Source organism: Vicugna pacos, chromosome 5 (assembly GCF_048564905.1).
Source record: "Vicugna pacos chromosome 5, VicPac4, whole genome shotgun sequence".
Lineage (NCBI taxonomy): Eukaryota > Metazoa > Chordata > Mammalia > Artiodactyla > Camelidae > Vicugna > Vicugna pacos.
In genome coordinates this window covers 17,314,872-17,333,552 of record NC_132991.1, presented here as the reverse complement: position 1 = coordinate 17,333,552, position 18,681 = coordinate 17,314,872, and the positions used below count along the sequence as shown (strand labels likewise).

At 43.4% G+C, this 18,681-nt stretch overlaps 1 protein-coding gene across 6 annotated transcripts in view; it reads right to left on the bottom strand.

Annotated features, from left to right (window-relative positions):
* The window catches only part of THSD7B (thrombospondin type 1 domain containing 7B), a 760,456-nt gene extending 743,458 nt beyond the window's left edge, over positions 1–16,998 (bottom strand). For 4 of the 6 annotated variants that reach the window (XR_012072540.1, XM_015243953.3, XM_072960905.1 and 1 more), the window contains exon 1: positions 10,305–10,524. The gene's annotated coding sequence lies outside the window, so the exon portion shown is untranslated. Of the gene's footprint in view, positions 1–8,311; positions 8,392–10,304; positions 10,525–15,436; positions 15,533–16,935 lie in introns of those variants that run through there. The other 2 variants (XM_072960903.1, XM_072960904.1) reach the window with 2 other exon arrangements.
* Positions 16,999–18,681: the final 1,683 nt, after the last annotated feature.

The following is an 18,681-nucleotide window of genomic DNA, read 5'->3' as shown; positions in this document are numbered from 1 at the left end:
AGTCTTGTCTCTGAATTCTTTCTGGAACGGGCCAAGAACCTGGATACTGGCTACATGAGCCGGCAACAATATCTCACCAGTTAGACGGCAAATTCCTGGAAATCAAGGCTAGGATCCTATATTTGCTTTCATCCGCTCTGTGTCACAGATACAGCAGGCGCTCAGCAAATACTCTTCGAATTTATTCACACAGCTCACAAATAAATGCGTCTTGCATTTGCCATTGGTTTGTCTTGCCGCGTGATGACAGCTTAGTTTAAAAAACAAAACAAAACCTGAAAGATAAGCTCCACTGGGGATATATTATGTCCACAAATAGTATGTTTTAATTCCACCAACTCTATAATCCACATGATATCTGATATTCATGCACGTAGTATGAGATGACACAAGGAAATTCCTCCCAATGAAGTTTAGCTGTTTTTTTCTTTCCAACTGAAGCTGTGTTCTTAATATGTTTCTTTTCATAAGCAACTAAAGTCCAATTTAAGCTACACACGTAATATGCTCCCCACCACCCCCTGATCCCCCAGAAAAGACCTGGAATTATTACAGTGTTTCACACTATCATGTACAGCGAACTAGAGGTTGCACTTACAAGGAAGACACAGGAGTTTTTTCAAGCTTTCCATGCAATGAAAGGCATGTCACATTCTGCCTTTTCAACTGAAACATGCCACAGCCCAGAGGGTCGGTGACTGTCAGAAATTCAACGTGAGAAAAGCCCTTCAGATCACTGAGAAGAATGCTACCTGCCAAGCAATGAATCAAACTTACCCGAAATTACTACAATTGGATCAGAAACATCCCTTTGGTGGGCCGCATGTCATTTCCGACTGCAGGAATCTTAAAAATACAGTCAGAGGACTGAGAAACATGCATCAAGCGTCAATGAGAAATTCTGGTTAAGTCCACTCTTCCATAAAGGTTATTTTCTCCCTTCTCATTCTCACTAGAGAGAAGCAGGCTGTTGGCTGTGCCCACCTCACATGCATCAGGCTACAGGTATACACCAGCAAACCAGTGGAAACAAAACACGATAAACAGCGAAAAACACTGGGATTGTTTAGCCTGGATGCAAGAAGCGGGCGGTGATTTCATGACGCACGTGAAGAGTTGGAAAGCGGGGGCAATCTGGAAATGCTCCATCTTCTCCAAGCGAAAGGCAGATGGGATTCATTTTTTGACAGACAGATACGGAGAAATCTTCCTATCTTACAGGTTTTAAAAGTAAATGTGTTCCTGAAAAAAAGTCACGGAAGTGCTTTAATTTTTTTGAGAGAGATTATTCATGCTAGTATTTATGGGCAAAATTAATAACCAGCTGAATGGACTCACATAGGCAGACTGACGGTGGACGCCATGGAAGGAAACTTGGTAGCCAACAGACAGCAGAAGAGTGGAACTGTTCATAGTCCGGGTTCTGGTCATGTCCCACATGGTGGCCACCAGCCGCATGGGCTACTAAGCACGTAAAACTGGCTAGTCTGAATTGAGATGTGCTTGTAAGTACAAATTACAGACTGGATTTTAAAGACTTGGTACAGCAAAGATCTAAACCATCTCATTAATAATTTTCTTATAATTGATACATTTTGAAATAATATTCTAAATAGATCAGTCAATAAAATATAGTATTAAACAAACTTTAATGCTTTTTTTCCCCTTTTTTAGAATGTGGCTACTAGAAAATGTAAGATTGCATATGGGAATTGTATTTGCTGCTTGCATTTCAGTTCTATCAAATGGTGCTGCTCTAGAATTAGTATCCAGATGGCAACAGAGACTGACCTGGAGCAAGTAACTTACAGTTTCTGCATCTATAAAATGGGACTAATAACCAAAAAGAAATCAAGAAATGCGAATCAAACTACATATCACCTCACACCAGTCAGAATGGCCATCATTAAAAAGTCTACGAATAATATACGCTGGAGACGGTGTGAAGAAAAGGGAATCCTTCTTCACTGTTGGTGGGAATATAAATTTGTGCAGCCACTATGGAGGACAGTATGGAGGTTCCTTAAAAAACAAAAATAGACTTACCATATGATCCAGCAATCCCACTCCTGCACATGTACCTGGAGGGAACTCTAATTCAAAAATATACATGCACCCCAATGTTCATAGCAGCACTATTTACAACAGCCAAGACATGGAAACAACCTAAATGCCCATCAACAAATGACTGGATAAAGCAGTTACACAATGGAATACTACTCAGCCATAAAAAAGAATAAAATAAGGCCATTTGCAGCAACATAGATGGACTTGGAGATTCTAAGTGAAGTAAGCCAGAAAAAGGAAGAAAAATACTATGTGATATTGCTTATAGGTGTAATAAAAAAAGACACAAATGAACTTATTTACAAAACAGAAACAGACTCACAGACATAGAGAACAAACTTACGGCTACCAGAGGGTAAAGAGGGCAGGAAGGAATAAATTGGGAGTTTGAGATTTGCAGATACTAATGAATATAAAATAGATAACAAGTTTATACCGTATAGCACAGGGAACTATATTCAATATCTTGTAGTAACCTATAACAAAAAAGAATATGAAAACATATGTACATGTATGACTGAAACATTATGCTGTACACCAGAAATTGACACAACATTGTAAACTGACTATACTTCAATTTAAAAAAAATCAACTCCAAGGATTTTGAGAGGGTTTCATAAAGTAATATACGTAGAACAGTATCTGGTACATAGTATATGCTCAATAAATTTGTTAATACTATCCCGGGCACACATCCTTTCTGCAGATCACCATGACATGTATGTGCTAGTTCTCTGTTTGAACCCCCCAAAGATGGGGAACTCCGATTTCCTTAAGAAAGCCTATGGCATTTCTAGACTTCTCTGAATGTGAAAAAGTTTATTCCTGGAATGAGTAAAAAACCTCTCTTTACAACTTTGAATCTTGTGAGTATGACTGTGCCAGAGGCAAAGAGAGAAACTGGTCATATTCCAACACATTTCTATAGAAATTGTTGAAAGACTTTGGTTGGAAATGAGGATATTATATATTCCCATGGAAGTTCATGTCAAGAGACCTAGTGCTGATCCAGCAAAACCCCTTTAAGAAACTGATCTTCAAAAACGTGATTTATCATACATGCTTCACCAAAGAACCACCCTTCTCTTCTTATCAAAGGTGTCCCTTTTGACCAAGGACACCCTGCTGTCGGGAGGCACATGGAGCAAAGACAGACAAGGACACAAACCTGAGCAGATGGCTCAGCCCAATCACAGGAGTGGCCAAGGCCACTGCCAACCTTCCCAGTCACGTCTGAAAACTAGTTTTCCCCTTTTCCTGCTCTTTGTGCCAGTTTCAAAAGCTAATGCTTTGCATATTCGAGTATTTAGCGAAACAGTTCTATCTTAATGATAAGCCATTAATGAAAAGGAATATGATACGGATTTCCTAAGCATGTCTGGATTTTTTTTTTAATGGAGTCACCCAGGACCTCGTGTACACTAAGCACATGCTCCACCACTGAACTATACCCTCCCTGCTGTCTGGGTTTTCTGAATCTTCCAGTGGTTCCTCAGGAAGCCCACTTTCATACATAAACATCTCAAGCTCTTTACAATTCTAAGAGTTTGTAATCTTCACGTATAAGGTCTGTGCCAAGTGAAAATGCAGCTCTTTCCCTATTTCCAAATGACATGTCTACCCCCAGGTAGAAGTGATTCAGCAATGCTCTTCCTGTCAGTCATCTCCATCCTCCATCGTGTGTGGAAGCTCTGACAGACGGCGAGCATCAGTGCTTGTATGTGTGTTGTGTTGTGTGTGTTTGTGTGCGCGCACACACACTCTTGTATTCCAGTAGAAGTTAAGATTAAACTTGCTGACCCAAACTTTAGGCTCCAAGGCAGTCTGGTGTATCAGAAGCCCAATGGGTTTTGCAGAGCAACAGCCTGAGTTGCAAATTTTGATGCTGTGGTTTACCAGCTGCACTGGTGGCTTCTTTTACACCATGTGCCTAAGGTCCATCAGCTTCCCTTTTTAGTATGAAAAATGAGGCTAGATAATGGAAACCACTGTGCAACATTATTAAAAGGATCAGACATGCTGATTCTAAGGCACCTAGCCTGGTACGCAGGCTGTCGTAGATAATCAGTAACTGGTAGCCATTCTTGTTGTCTTCCCGGATATTGCTAAGTCTTGCCCCAGAGATCCTCAAAGGGCTATTGTCACCCTGCTGTCCATCACACTCTCCTCTCTAACATGTTCTAGAATTCTCAGCAGAGAGTGGTGCTCTTCCTCATTCAAGTCCTTTACTATCAGAACTGCACAAGTAGATGCTAATAAGAAAATAGATTCGATCAAACATTAAAATTAGAATTTACCACCTGAGTTGTTCGGACAGAAAGAGGGCATAACCAGAGAAAGCTCAGTGGAAGTATAATTAAAACTGGGTCTTGACTAACAGGTAGGATTTGGGTAACGGGGCCTGTGGTGGAGAAAGAAACAACTGCGGTCTTTTGAAATTGGTGTGGGTCTTGCGGGTGGGTGACTTAAGGGAGACAGGCCTGATAGTGGAAGGTGGGTAATAGAAAGTTAATGGCTGTTGTGAGTAAACTGGATATGAGACCTGGAACGCCATTTTTTTCTGTTCAAAAAAGACATGTAAGTTGTGTTTTTCAGGGCCCATTCAGTAGTGTTTCATTTTAACTAGAAAAGATCCAAGAGAAAGCACCAAAGAACTTTCCTTACAGAGTCTGCAAGGTCATCACCATCCCCTTCCTCTCCCTCATTGGCTAAGAAGATATTCTAGCTCAGAATGTGTTAGTTCAGGTGCAATGAAGCCCCGTTAACAATACTGAATCACAAAAATGAATGGAAGTCGATACAAAATAAATTGAGTTAATTCTGAAGACCAGAAATGGAGATGGAAAAAATAATTACTTTTTCCCTCAAAGAAAAAAGACTTGTTGAACTACTCCCACACACACAGATTTTAATTAAGTGGTCTGAGACAGCTGTGGGGCAGAAGGACGTACTGCTACAGCAGGTGACTGGGTCAGAAGCTGGGCTCTGCCTCGTACCAAGAGTACGACTTCCTATGCCTAGTGATGGTTTGGGGGCCAGCGGGGGTGGGGGGGACAAATTACACTGAACGTAGTGTGGCTTTATAGGAATTGATGACTCAACTAAAAGAGGTCTAGGTTCTTTGGGCTCTTTGGTAATATAAATATATGCAAATAATAACATTAAAGTGTTTTTTAACAGATATAAATGTTAAACTTAAAGTAAAATGTAAATTTAAATAGATTTCATGTTCAACTACTCGATAATGCCAGTGGTTGCATTTATTCATGTTATGAGTAAAAGCATCAAGGGATGGATACCAAAAATATTTACTGAGTGGTAGGGCTCAATCACTAACCAATCAGAACAGCGTCCCCCTCCCTGGGGCAGATCCCCAGCACCCCCAACATCGCCCCGCCACACCAAGTGGTTGGTGACTGTCTTACTGGCTGTAACAAGAGATGATCTAAGAGGTGTCATGGCCATAGGACTGAGGTGGTAGGGGGGCCTTCACAGGGCTCAGAATGGCATCCGTTTACCTACTGGTATACAAGTATTTCAATATTTTTACAACCAGTAAGGCTGTATCAGTGTACACCAGCCAAATCACCCAGCATATGTCTAATGTACGCACGAAAGGCAGAAATCAATAGGGGAACGCCCAGGAGCAAACTCTGTAAGGAGAGATTACTATAAGCCTTAGTCTTACCATAATTAAAATCTTCCCTTTGTGTGTGTTACATGGTATGGTTTTAAAAATAACCACCTGAAAGAACCCAAAATTCAAATATGCATCACTCCAAAACTACAGTCTAAGACCAAGGCAATGGTGCTTGAGTCCCATGAAGTTGAGAGCTTTTCTCAACACTGCGATTCTTCCAGAAGTAATGAGCTGTTCACTAACGTAACACTAGGGCACAAATGTGCAGCTAACCCTCACGCAGACAAGTGGAACGCAGCAAACAGCTTCTTTCTCTCCAGTCAAGGCACTGAAGGATCATCTGTGCATTAGTTACTTAAGATACTGTTTTTAGCTGCAGCATATTTAATTACAAGAGGCTCATAATTAAAATATACCTAGAGAGGCAAAATCAAAAGCAAGCATCATGCCCCCTGCTACAAAATACCTAAGTTCAACAATGATTGCCTTTATTCCACGTAGAAAACATCTCTGCATTTTCACCGATCTTCACATTTAGCTCAGTGTCCAACTTTTTCTAATAGGAAGACCTCTTTTTTTTCATTTCAAAAAATTCTACAGATTCCTACATCACAGAGAAAAAAAAAAAACCCTGCAAATTACCTACTGACCAAAAGCTGGGATGAATAAATGTTAAATGAACTGTGTTTTATGCATCCCAAGAGCATATCCATACTCTTAAAATGTAGTAGTTTTTATATGTGCTGGATGACTTAACTGTTCAGTTTACAAACCAAGCTTGGGTTGACCTCTCCATCCCGGCAATAAGCCTGCACCCTAGCCGGCAGTGAAGATGCTCTATTTTACAGTATCTCCAGGACTGGTTTTAGAAATGGACCAAAAGACATGGAGTAATTGGGTTTCACTAATAGTCTATTTTCCCCTTCAAATGAATTGCTTGATCAAGAAGCTATGGAATCCCCATAATAAATAATGAGTGGATTACAACCCATCAAAATAACCAAATATCTGTATTTTGCTTAATTGGCCCACTCCAGGCAACACGGCTCAGGATGAAAGTGTAATCCTACGATTCAAGGACTGTGATCCCTATTTCCTCCTCAGTCAAAAGCTACGTACCAACTGACAGGGAACTGCACCTAATCCCCTCTGGCTTTCTTTCACCAACAGCTACTGTTAGCGCTTATAAATAACCATCCATGAAAACGCTAGTCGAAACATCAACAAAATAATCCCAATTAACGAGAAATTTTGAAGGGTGAACACAGTGCTTATCACCTTGGAGCAAGGGTGCCACACACTCACATCTGCAGAACACTGATCGCATTCAAACTCACAGTTTCTAAAATATCTAGAATTAAAAGTGGAGTTTAAAAAATCCTTCTACTTTCATGGGTTTAAGGTGTTAATTATCACTTGGATATTAATTCTGTTAACAGCACTAAATTAAGGACCTGGGTTATATTTAGGAAGCCGCCTCGTGTTAAAGTGAATGCGGCTGCTTCTTTTATAGTTATATTCCGGGAAAAACGTCTCCTAAAAACATAAAGCACTTACATGCAATTCATATTCAAACAATCCAAAAGGATGTTAAAGTAGCTCATGTAAATAACTGTTGATATTGTAATAGCCTCTAGTTAGTCAAAGACCCATCCTTTATCGTTCGCCTGTAGTGTCCCTAAAGCTGTGCTGTTAACCGTGCTGTACTTTTCTCCACCAAGTAGAGCTGTCACTGCTTAGACTCTTTTAATCAGTTTGTCTTGATCATGTGCTTCATATACTATCTCATTTGTCATTTCTACTCTTAACTCAATAGGACCAGTCAACTGTTCTTCATCATTCTATTCAAACTTTTGAAACGATGTCATTACTTTCCTGCATTATCTTTATAAAGGAGTGTAACACAGCAAAACTGCAGTTTGGGCAAGTTTTTTTTTTCTTTTCTTTGAAAGAATCAAATGACTTCAGCTTCAGTTTGTGAAGTATAATCAAAATGAGTTCCATGCCTTGGAATTTGTCTTGTTTGGACACTCCCCTTCCACTAACCTAGCTCTTATCTTTTTATTCTGTTTATTCAGTCTGTTATTTAAGGACAAACTTTTTCTGAAACATATTAATGAAAGAATTATTCCTTCAGAAACAGCACCTGCAGCAAGAAGACAAGGTCCTTCAGAGCCTTTCTGATGAAGTACATTTTAGCGGTACCATTTTTCTCAAATTCTTTACCTTCATTCTCTCAACAGGCACACTCACCACAGAACAGAGAGGCACCTTAAGTTGCCAATTTATTAATGTCAATCCTCAAACAGTGGAGTCTGTGTTTATCCTGTTTTTATCATCAGTAATTACTGTCTACCCATCTAACAGTCTGTTTCTTAGCCCTTCAACTATTTAACAAGCAACAACTTTCTTAAAAACAATAGGGGGAAGGGGGTGCTGAGGGGTACTGAGGACTAGGAAACACTGTAAAGATAACTTTTCAAGCACTGACTTAAATATTAATGTATATATAAAGTAAGCCAACTTATTATGAACCCTCAAAATGGACTATCAAAATCTACCAGCGGCAAACATTTCCTAGACTACACATCTCCAAGTACTCACCGTGGGTGAATCTCAAATCTTCAGAAGTCTGAACGGTTTGGAGGTGTTCAGAGCAGCTGGGACTGTTTGTGGGAATGAGCAAACATCCCATCCCACATTTCTGAAATCAACAATTGTATCTGCATATGTTGCTATAGGATTAGGAGAATTATCTTCAGAATTCTTTTTCACTAAAATTCGCATGAAGAAGAGTTTCTATTTTTAGTCTCACCTATCCAGCAGGTAGGTAAGAAAAACTCAATGCCCAGGCACTGTAAGAAGTCAATTTTAGGTGTCTTCCAATCTACCCCTCCAGTTCATCTACCCACAGAAAGCAGAAAACTGGTCATATTACGTTTTAAAAGAAGGCTGCTGGTATTAACGGCATCAAGGTTTGTAAACAACAGTGCATCAGAATGAAGCCTCAAGACAGATACTTTATACAGCTTTCCACCCACAAGTGCAGGAGCTTTTCTCTTACCACTAGATAGGACTTCTTGATTTGGTTAGGAACATCCTAGGTGGCTTTCACAAAGCCTTAACCATCAGCTGTAGTATAGTCCACAGCACAAAAAGGCTTCCCTAGAGATCACCACCTCCCAGTTACCCAAGAAACCATTACTGTCCTGGGAGATACATGTATCACTTTGACATCCAAAGATTGTCTGGCAAAAGGAAACTCCAGATGCACATGTGCACACGTGCACACACTCATATACACACACACCAGAGCATGGCTGGCATGTACCCTGCCTGCACGGGTTACCATTTCCATGATAACATAGCACCTCCAGGTGCACTCCAGAAAAACACCAAGAAGCCAGGTTGTCATTTACAAAACCACGAATGCACTGTAAAGGTGGGAAATGGCAGACTGCCAGCCGACCACCCTGTAAATGAACAGGGCACCAAATAACTCTGGCGTCTCCCACAGAACATGCCAACGTACATAATCTTAGTCACTTCCACCTTGACCAAACGGAATTAAATTGTAATAGTTCTTAAGGGATGCTCAGAATAATTCCAAGAAAAAGTATCATTAGATCACGCGCCCTTCCCGGAATTGAAGTTTTTTTCCTTGTATTTAAGAGATGGAGAGCTTAACGCCTCCTCCCCAAACACACACACCAGAAGCTTTCCAACTTCAAGACTCAAAGTATTCGGACTTCAGAAAGCGGAAGGTTCATTTGCATATTCAAGAAACTTTAATACCACAGAAGTGTTAGAAAGGAAAGGTGACAGGAGCCTATGGGTGATGCTTTAGAAATTGCGCGCGTCCTCCTCCATGCCCCTCACTCTTGTGCCCTGTTCCCAGTTTTCTCTTGATAAACAGCGTGGTGTCAATGCCAGAACTGCAAGACCCATTCTCCCCAGCTCGCCTCTCGCCCCACGAGGGGACACTAGAAATGTAAACTGTTGTTGCAGCCTCCTGACACTCCGCTGATAAATCAGAGGAAGCTGCAAAACTTCTGGGCTTGCTCGGCTATCCTCCAGGCGCACTGAATGGCCAGAATGCCCACGAGCAGATTTGCTACGGAAAGGGAACCCTCAGTCAACCTGTTTGCAAAGCCCGCAGAACTCCCCGCCCTCCCCTCCTAGGATCAGAGGCTGCCGAAGCAGGACAGGGGACTCCCTAGCTCCCCTCACCAGTACCCACAAAATAAGCTGGAAGGGAACAGGGCTCCTGCTGCCCCAAACCTAAGGCTCGGTCGCGTTGCCGGCGGCCTGTGCCCAAGTCTCTGCGTGGGGTCCCTCCGCCTTCCCAACCCAGGGGACTCCGCACGCTGCGCCCGGCAGTCCGTCCTTTCCTCAGCCTCAAGCCAGAGGCGTCCAGGAAGCTCCGCTCGCAAGTTCCAGCGTCTGGCCGAGAGAAGGGGTGAGGGAGACTGCCCAGGGGGAAAGAGCAAAGTCTGCGCCCGCGGCCCGCCCCCCTCTCCGGGCCGCTGCCACCTCTCGCCCGCGCCGGCCAGGGGTCGGGTATCCCCTGCTCCGGACGCAGCGCGGCCGCACTCACCCGCCTCGCCGGAGCCGCCGCCGCAGCCTCTGGGAGCCGCCGAGCCCCGAGCTTCCCGAGCGCAAGAAAGATGGTGGTGTGCGTCGGGAGACCACCCATTCCAGCGTCTGGCAACCCGGCGGCGACTCTGGCTCCTCAGCACTGAAGGAAGAGGAGGAGGAGGAGGAAGGCACGGCGCAGTCGGACGCCATCTGCTGTACACCTCTGCGCTGCCATTGGCTGTCTGGTGCGTCCCCGGGAGCCGCGGGGCGAGGGCCACGGGGAGCTACCTTGCGCCTCGCCTCCCCCGGCAGCTGCGCCCCGCCTCCCCTCGCTTTTCCCTCCTCCCCTCTGCCTCCTCCTCCCCCCGCCCCCCGCCGCCCCACCTCCTCCACCCCTCCGCCCAGCGCGTGCACCCGCCGGACCCTCCGCTCAGCCCTGCTCCCCGGACGAGAGCCGCGGGCGCCCTGGCCTCAGGCTCGGCTCCTCCGCTTCCTGCGACTGTTTTCCGCAACTTTGAAGCTTCGGGGTGCAGATGCGGACCGGATGAAGGGACTCCCCAGCTGGCCCGAGCCTGGGGTACCTAAGCCTCTGATGGCCGGGGCCAGGGGCGAGCGCTTTGCGCCTCGGGTATCCAAGAAGTGGTAGGAAAGAGGGAGGGAAAAAGAGCGTAGGGGTGCTTTACTCCCCATTTAAAACCTCGAACCTCTCCCCAACACACATACACACGCAGACCCATCAAACCCGCAGATCCCATCCGTAGCCTGGCGTTCCTCTGCAGTCCCCGAGCGCGAGAGGGCTTCAGTTTAACAGGGGAAAAGACAAAGAAGATTCTAGCGGGATACGTGGGAAAAAAGAAAAACGGGGAAAACTGGGGATAACTCGAGGGGAACGCCAGAAGCTGAGTCCGCACCTGCCTGGACATGCCTCTGTTGACAGGCTTCCAGTGACTGTCAGCCCACGCCGCCCAAAGCCTGGGAAAACCCCCAGCTCTGGCTTCTTTTTTGAAAAGGTTTGTTGTCCAGGACACAGAAGGCAGGGAGGGGGCTGCGCTTCGTGTGGGTGGGGGAGGGGAGGGAGCGTCTACGGCAACTGGGCGGTGGATGCTGGGCTGGGGGAGAAGGCGAGAGAAGTCCGACCAGGTGAGGCAGGAGTGCAGAGAGCACGTGGGCAGGCTGGGTGCAGTCACAGCTCTGAGAGTCCTTTGCTTACTCTCTGACACTTGTTCCAAACCCTCCCGGTTTCTGACACCTACGGTCTAGGAAACTTCTTGATTTTGTTTAGAGAGATGAAATTTCTTCAAAAGGGAAAAGGAGGGGGAGCATGAGGACTACATATTACTAATTACAGGATATTTTGCCTGTCATATCTCTTTAAATGTGTGAAGCCAGCGACAGCAGGGATTGTATCTTTTCTGTTTGATCCAATGCTTGGCACACCACGGGTGCTTAAAAAGAAGCAAAATAATCCTGAGAAAATTAAAGCTTGATGTCACAGCGCAAATTAGATTTAAGAGATAAGTAGAGCAGCTAGGGTTGTCACAGGGAAGAAAATTAAAAGCATGTAAGTACCATTGGACAGGGAAACATGAATATGATTGTGAGGGGTTCAGATCCATCTAGCTATGGGACTGGATTCTGAAAGCTGGAAAGAGAACCCACCTTACTTAATATTTTAAACAGCAATTGCTATGCTCCCAGCGAACACTGGCACCACACTCTAGGTTTTGCCCTTCTTTCTGACATCACTGTCTTAAATCAGCTGCCATCCAGATCCTAGAATATTTCCCCAAATCCAAGACCATGATTTATTACTCCCAAGAAATAAAATGTCAGTCCCCTGAGCCTGGGGAAAGAGAAACTGGTCCATTATGTTTTATTTAATCTCAATATGTACAGATCAATAGCCAATGAGTCTCATTTTATGTAACTTCAGGAACAACAGCCAAAGAAAAACATTTCTGTCTTCCTGAACTGTTACGTCCTGGCTTCCCCAATTTCAGTCCTCCCACCCAGAAGCGATACAGCATTCTGAGACCATAACCCATGCACACATCCATATGGGAGAAAGATCTGTGTTTGAAACCCTTCTGGAAAGGGGCCATCAAGGACCTCCTTCTGAATATGCCATTTATGCACAGCTTTATAGTTACATATCTTCCTCCCTCTTCAGACAAAATCGCAATGATACCTATGTTTTTCTTTAGGCTAACAATTTGGTTGAAATATGTATTTTAATTCGATATACTGACCCATCTCTTTAACCTCTCGCTGTATGTCAGTGATCATTATGGTACTCAAAAATATTTTCATTCTTAATGCGTAACTTTAATCCTCTGTTGCATTGTTTGTATTTGGTCTTCTGTATTTTGAATCTAGATTATAAGAGGTAATAGCTGCATGGCAGTTATGTCCTGTACACTGGGCTTATTAAAATCAAAAATAAATAATTCATAAGAATAAAATCTAAATTATTTCTAAAATACAAAGAACCATGAATTAAGCATTGCTACCTTTTGTTAGTTTACTGACTCCTTTAAACTACAAAATAGTCACTCTTCATTTACGTGCTATGTCAACAAAAGGTATTTCAGTATAGTTAAATACTGTAAGTTGCCTGAACTTTCTCTAACATTGTTCAATTGCATACAAATCTGGCAGAAGGAAAAAGCAGACCATTCTAGCTCAAGTTCCCAATTTATATTTTAAATATACATTTTACTGATAATATGAGTTTCCTGCCAAGAGAGTCAGCTTTGGTTCTTAATAAAAGCACTGCCCTCAAAATCTAGATTAGGTTAGAAACACTGAAAGGATATCCTAGGCAGGGAAAGAGATGTTTTCAGCAAAGATTGGCAGGGAGGGACTTTGAGGGTAAACAAAGAAAGGCTACGAAAGAATGTAGCCCTAAAAATAGGTGTCGTTATTATGTGTAAGGAATAGATCACTATTGCAATGTGAAGAACAAACTGAAGATTATACATTCACATAACCCTACATATACAGATGCCAAAGGCTCCAATCCCCTCTAGGCTTCCAGGGAGGATGAAACAAAACAATAGAACAATAGAAGAGAAGAGGTTGGAGGAGAAGGTCTCTTGAGACCTAGTCACTAGTGAGAGACAAGGGGGAACCACAGAGGAAAGCAACCCTATACTCTCCAAATATCATTGGAGTTCCTTTTGGTTTTGTGTGTGTTTTTCAATTTTTTTTTCTTCCCCATAGAGTCTAACAAGCTTGGATGAGAAAGTACTATGTAAGTAAAACAGAAAAACATCAGAATTAAAGGAATAAGAGATAAAGAAGGCATGCAGGTAAAGGAGCCTGATTTAAAATCAGAGAGAGAAATGCAAGCCTGAGCCAGGATTTTGGACTCTCCACCCAGGAAGTCACTGCCCAGTTCCCCATTAGCCCCTCCACTAAAGCAATGAATTGAGTCAAAGGCTCAGTCACTTTGGGAGGCAACGCGGGAGGAGGGGGAAGGGAAGAACCACAATTGTGTCGTTTACACAATTCATTTCAGGCCAATTCCAGGTTGGATGAGAGTCCATGGCAAATCTGAACATTTTTTTTCCTGCCAAAAATGAGCATTTAATCCTGGCAGACAAATGTAAGTTTGAGCTTGGTCCAGTAATTTGATTTTGATGTGTCAACATCTTGAAATACAACGTAAAGATAATGTATTGAAAAGTAGTGTAGTGGAACTCCACTGGCTTCTGGCCCAGCTCAGTCCCTCGGAGGGGCTCGCACTTTTCCAGTGGACATAGCCTTCCCCAACCTAGTTAGTCCTGAAGCGTCAGCTTCAGTCATTCATTCAGCAAGATATTTGTTGAATGTCTGCTATGTCCCTGGCACTGTATCACATGCTGGTTGTCCAGGGACGCAGCGGCCTGAGTCCTTGCCCTCACAGAGTTTACAATTGAATGGGGATGTCAGACAATAAACAAACTGGTATACACATGGTTATAAACCTATAAAATAAAAGAAACTAGTTTTGTGGAAAAGCAACGTAGGAGAGGGGAATAGAAAGGAAGGATTAGGCTCAGATGGGATCTCTCAGAGGAAATGATGTTTAGGCTGAGACCCAAAGGATAAGACGTAAATAACATTTAGTGAAGATGTTGTAGCCCTTAGGCATCAGGCTAAGTTCTTTGCAAGCATTATTGACTCATCATAGCTAGCCTAGGAGGTAGGCACTGTGATCAACGCCATTTTATAATAGAGACAGGGAGAGTTTAAGCAGTGTATTCAAAGGCACATGGCTGATAAGTAGCAAAGCTAGGATTTGGCCAGGCAGTCTTTACTGTGTACCTTTAACCCCTAAGATGCACTGCATCCCGTATACGTAGACATCAGCCAAAAGGGCTTACCAACCTGTAGCCAGTGGATGGTTTTAACTCTGAGGGATATGATGTAATTTAGACTTTTCAAAGATCACTTGCGTGCTTTGCAGAGACAAACAAAGCAGCAAGAGTGGAACAGTTGTCCAGGCAAGAGATGAGGGTGGCTTAATGGAAAGGGAAAGGACTATACAGGCTGATGGGTATTTGGAAAACCTTATCCATCTCTTCATTTTTCCTTCTTCCTTCCCACCTCTCCCCAAGGCTGGCATCCAGGTGTTTACCTTAGGACCCAAAATCCTAAATTCTTGACCTGAGTCACTGGATCTTGGGTCTGCTTTCTTGTCATGTGTTTGTAGTGTGGACTGGAAGAAGAGTGATGAGCCCCTCATTTGGCCAGCTCTCAGACCTTTGTTTCTGAGCCCTTCCCAGAATTCCACCTCCATGCCCAGTGTTATCTGAGTCCTCTATTTGCTGCTTGTCCTCCAATACTATTTATTGACCAAGAGATCTAGAGTGTGACCATCCCTTCTTCCCTACTACTTTCTAACATCACCAAGCCACAGCAATATCAGGAGAGGCAGTCACTCAGTCCACACTAAACAAGAAAACCTGGGCAGGCAACCTCTATATATATAAGAAACAACTCTGATTAATTTGGAAACCATAAAACCCCTGGAGTGACAAGTTGGATCACGTTCATAATGACTTGGTTTGTAAAGACCAGGTGTTATGTAGATTGGAGCTTGTTATTATCCAAAGCTTTGGCAACCCTAATCCTCTTCTACTGGGCACAAAGCCAGACAATACTCACAGGCCTGACTTTGATGAGATAGGCACGAGAGCCTTGATCTTCAATTTGCTGTTTTCCAAGGACACTGGACTATCTGATGGGCAGTGGGTCCCTTTACTGGTAGAAAGGATAGAAAACATTGGAAAATGACAATACTGCCAACAGATTGCAAGCTACGGTGTTCATCAGTGTGGTACATGGGGTGGAACAAACAGAAGAGGGTTTTCTCGTTTCTTACTCATTTAAACTATAAGACCCAATTATCTAGGAAATAAAAATCCCCAACACAGATGATGTTGAAAAAAATTATACACGGAAACTTCATAACTAAAGCTTGCTAGCATCTTCATCTTAGATTCTGAATTACATCATTTTCCTTGGTGCTCCCTCATTGATTCTCCATCTTTTCCCATATTATGTGCTAGCTTCCTGAAATATTCTTTGTCATATCACTTCGATTTGCAGGAACCTACTCTTCTCTTCATCTTGTCACTTGGTCCCTTCATCAATATCAGCTCCTCCGAAAAGCCTTCCCTGACCCTCCCCTATAGAAAGAGGATGGTGGGTTCCATCTCTCTGTGTCTCCATATCCTGCCTAAATGGACTCACAGCATTTATCACAATTAGAAATTTTGCTGTGGTGTTGTTTCAGTGTTTATTATCTATCTTCTTATCAAAAATGTAAGCCCCATAAGGACTAGGCACACACCTCAGACTGACTAGTACCTGGTACACGGTGGCCACTCAGTAAATATTTCATGAATGAAAGAATAAATGAATGATGTAAGTGACTAGTTAGCTGGCTTTTGAAATCCCTCCTACTCTGGCTGCACCTACCTTTCCAAGCACATTTCTTACCACTGCCCAATAACATCCTTCCCGCTGGTTTCAGGAGTCTCCTCGCTTGCCCCTTCACAATCCATGAAGCTTTGATTCAGGACCTCTCCGTGTCTCCCTCCCCAGCCTTGCAGATCTGAGCTCCCCTGAGAAATTTTCCTAGATCTAATTTCACTTCACATTTATCTATTTCTTCCCTTTACCAAACTCCTATAATGCTCACTGTCTGTGCCATTCAGTTTTTCAATTAACTATCTACTGTCTCACACTGTTCTCTAATGGTTTCATAGCCATTAGCCTAGTCCGCTCAACTGCATTATTCTTCCTTGAGGGTAGAGGCTGAGACAGACACTTCCTTTCTTTCCTTCAAAGCACAACTTTTGGTACACGGCAGGCGCTCCGTAAGTACTTGTTCACAGACCAGGTATGTGGAGAATCTGAACAAAAGGTTGAGGCTTCCTTTGGTCATGGATGTTGAGAGGAACACTCATTACCTTACGTTTATGACAGCTGGACCGTTATCACCTTATGTTTGTGGGAGTTGATCTTGCCAGGTGCCAGGCGAGGCCGTTCATTCATTGAACAAACACTGACTGACAATCTGCTTCGTGGCAGATACCATTGTAAGTGCTGGGGAGAGTCCTGGGGGAGATGATTATCTGAGGAAACACACACTTACTTACCTTGCAGGAGAACAAGCTCCAGAGGCGTCATGTGATCACGGTGGAAATCCCAAGGAGAAGCAGCTAACCTAGTGCCGAGTGAGTCAGGAACACCTTCCCGCGTTGGATCTATCTGGCCCAAAATCAATGTCAGAAAAAAAGAAAAAGAAAAACTCCTTAGATTTTGTGACCTGCTGGCTCAAAACAGTTTAACCTTATAGCATTTTTATAGTGTGCTATGCTCCACTCATGACTTCATTCTAAACAGTCACAGCACAGGCTCTCTCACAAACAACAATCTAGGGAAAACAGAACTGCCAGTGCAATGTCCATGCACACTGTAGCATCATCCCTTCTGCTCAGATACTCAGGATATGAACTCTAAGGGTGCAATCTTTATACCCCTTTTCTCCCCTTAGCTTCCTCGGCACCACACAGTCCTTGCTTTCCTCTCTCACCAACCATTGTGTGTTACAACATATTAGAGTTCTAGACTGAGCTGCTTTTTCCTCTCCATCTACACTTTCTCCTTAAATGAATGTGTCCACTCCCATGATTTCAGGTCATATATTTTTACTGAAAATGCCTAAATCCATTTCTCTGGCTGTAGTAGTCAGTAGAGGCTAAGCTGTGCTACAGTAACAAATGAGCCCCCAAACCTCAGTGGCATAACACAAGAAGGTTTCTTTCTCTCTCATCCTATGTGACCAACAGGTTAGCAGAGGGAATGGTGCTTCAGATAACCCACTCAGGGACCCAGGCAGAAAAGGGCTCTCCATCAGAAACATTGCTGGTCACTCTAGTAGCAGAAGGAGAGGCAACAGAGAACTTCAAATTCCCTCTTCCATGCTTCAGTCCAAAGTGACATAGTCCATTGGCCAGAGTAGTCACATGACCCTCACCAATGCAAAGTGGTCAAAAATATAGAAAAGCACATGGATATACAGTGAACTATAACTATCTCTGCCAACAACAACATGGGGCATCCTTGGTCCCCCAATTCCCTATCCAAGTACTTGCCTGCCATCTTTTTTGACATCACTTGCTTGTATACTTTGAACTGAACATTGATTCTCTTCCCTCCAAACCTGTGTACTTCACACTGAACATTGATTTTCCTCCCAAAACCAGCTTTCCTTCCAGTCTTCCTTGTCCCAGTACATAGCACCATCCATTAAAATTGCTCCACCCCAACCTCTAAGAATCATTCCTCCTTCCTTTTCTCTCACTTTACTCACATTAGATAACTAATTCTGTTCTTATTCTATCCCCCAAATAAATTCTACATGCATCCACTTCTTTCTACCTCCACTACCCACCACCCTGATCTAAGCCACCACAGTCTTTCACTTCCCTTACTGACCTCCTTTCTTAAACTCATCCTTACACAATCCATCTTCTACAGAGCAGCCAGGGTGATCTTTTTCAATGGTACACTGATAAACTCTTTTCCCTGCTTAAAACCTTCCAGTGATTTCCCAATATACACAGAGTAAGTTCCAAATTCCTTATGCCTAGCTCCTGTCTTTCTCTGAGAAGTGACCTCCTACTTCTTCACTCGGTTGTTGCTAAACCACAGCCTTGCACGCCAGTTTAGCGCTGCCTTAGGGCCTTCAAGTCAACTCTGCTGCGTCTGGAATGCTTACCCCCCAGACCCGCACATGGCTGCCTCCTTCAAGTCATTCAGATCTCAAAGTTATATCATTTCCTTAGAGCGGGCTTTCTGGGCACCCAAATAAAGATACCCAAAAAAAGTGGTTGCCAGTC